The sequence below is a fragment of the Bremia lactucae genome, linkage group LG13 (assembly GCF_004359215.1).
Source record: "Bremia lactucae strain SF5 linkage group LG13, whole genome shotgun sequence".
Taxonomy (NCBI): Eukaryota; Oomycota; class Peronosporomycetes; order Peronosporales; family Peronosporaceae; genus Bremia; species Bremia lactucae.
The window spans coordinates 137,673-140,243 of NC_090622.1; positions in this window are offsets into that span (position 1 = coordinate 137,673).

Here is a 2,571-nt window from a genome sequence, read left to right on the forward strand (position 1 = left end):
ATTGTGGAACAAATGGGTAGCAGAGTCCCTGAGGTCTCGAAATTTCGGACCTCAACCCTGCTGGTCTATAGCGCTCAAGTACGAGGCTATGACCAGATGATGACCCTCCTAGTGGATTCGGGTGCATCACAAAATTTTGTAATACTTGCGGCTCAAATAAAGAGACCGGCGATGTTTGAGTCGCTTTGCCAGAATAGCAGGCGACCGTTCGTTTAGCGATCGGCGCGCTCGTTAAGTCTGTGGGAGTTTGAATGGAACTTGCCTTCAGCATTAGTGACTTCTCTGTAAAGAGAAGTTCACAGTGCTATGTATGGAGAGTCCGTATGACCTCATCCTAAGCATGCCATTGTTAGCAAAACATCAACCATTAATGGCCTGGTGTACACGCACAGTTGCGAACTTTACGCAGGACACCGGAAAGGATGTGCTCCTGCGAGAGGCTATGCAACTGATGTCATGTCGAACACAGTTGAGGGTGCGTTGACGGGATGTCAAACGTCACCATTTCTAACCAGTTCGTGGAAACTGGGGTAGTGAAAAGGCCAATGACAAGTAGTCATGCGTCAGAATGGCCTGCGCAGAGCAGAGAGCCTGTGGCAGTAGACAGCGAGCTGACAAGAATTCATGCGTCGCATAAACCGACACAGTGCCTAGAGTCTGGTGCGGTTGAAAGGGGTGCGTTAGCCAGGAGAGCAATGGTACCCGCTTTCCAGAAAAAGGTCGTGGTGACTCGAAGAACGAGTACATGATCGATTAGGACAATCAGGGCACGTCTTAAACGAGTGACCTTTAGGTCAGTCCCTAAAAAAGAGGACAGGCCTTTGAACGAGGTGTTCGAGGCCGTTAAAGACGAAATTGCGGAGGCATCCTCAGTTGAGTTGCTCCGGCAAGTCTTTAAACCTAGCCGAATTAAAGGATATAAAGATCCACAAAATATTCGCACCAGTTTCAGAAGATAACTTGGTGGACTGTTGCCCTTCGTCCACGATGGACGAGAGCGTCCTAAAAACGGACAGAAAGAAGCGGTTCGCTGCTCAAGGCTGTGATGCCTGGAGAGACAGTCCGTTCTTTGAGGTTCTGTGGAAACATCGCGATGTCTTCCCAGAAGAAGCGCCGAGCCGCCTACCAGCAGATAGGGGCATCAGGCACGAGATAGACCTCGAAACTGGACTAAGTATTGTGTGACCAGGCAATGATTGTTGCCGAAAGAACAAGTCGATTATATCGATGAGCTCTTCGACAAGCGAGCCAAGGCGGGACATGTGCGTGAGAGCAAATCGCCTCACTGTAGCCCGACTTTTTGTGTGCGTAAAGCCACTGGTGAATGGCGCGTGGTTCATGCTTACAATAAGCTGAACACGGCGACCATACCGATGCAAACGCTAACTCCACGGGAAGATGTTTTGCTGAACTCCATGGAAAAGTAAACTATCTTTTCCGCGTTGGTTTTGAACGATGGTTACTATCAGGTACCCATGAGAGAGTCCGATGTAGCCAAAACGGCAGTAAGCACCCCAAGTGGTATGCTTTGGGAGTGGCTTGTGATGCCCCAAGGTTTGAAAATTTCACCAGCAACATTCAACCGAGTGGTGGCTCACGTTATGCATCACCACCATGCCTACGCGCCCCATTACTTTGACGATGTATTCGTGCATAGTAGGGTCGAGGACAGGCTGAGCACAAAATAGTCGCACCAGCGTCATTTAGACGCTGTGTTGCAGACTTTGAAGGACGCCTAATTGTGCATCAACTTGCAAAAGTGCGTCACAGGGGTCCCTGTGATACCTGTGCTGTGTTGCATCGTAGGTACACATGGTGTACGAGCAGACCCAGACAAGGTAAAATCAGTAAAGGAATGGCCAATCCTACCGCATGTGAAGGATTGCACCAATTCCTAGGGCTCGCTAATCACTTGCATAAATATAGCAAGAATTATGCTGAGCAAACTAAACCATTATATGACCTCCTTTACAAAGGACGCACATTTGGTTTGGTTGAAAGAATAGGATGATGTGTTCACATCAGTAAAGCAATCTCTCGTAGAGGCACCGGTTTTGCATTGCCAGACGCGGATAAGCTCTTTAGCGTCGTCTGCGATGCAAGTATTTTTTTCAATCGGCAGCGCGCTCATGCAGAAAGATGACGACGGCCTTGACCGTGTCATCTCTTATCAGTCCCGGCTTTTAAAAGCCGCGGAACTGAATTACCCTGTGCATGACAAAGAGCAAATTTCAATAAAGAATGCTCTTGTCAAGTTTCGTGTGCACCTACTGGGCACCAAGCCATTTATGGATGGTTTATTCGAATTACACATCACTACGGACCGCAACAAACTCACCGCACCTCTCGCCTAGAGCGGCAAGACGGCTGACATTCTTCTCTGAATTTAATTTCAAAAGTTGTGTACAAGCCGGGTAAGTCGAATGTCTTGGCTGACGCTTTATTGCGCAGACCAGACTTCGAGGTTAGACACCAGGAAAGTGTGTCTAGTGCTAAAGCACAATTTCAGCCGTCAACGTTAGCAGCCATCAAGGCATACCACGTGACGAGCTCATTGGCCTCTGAGATAAA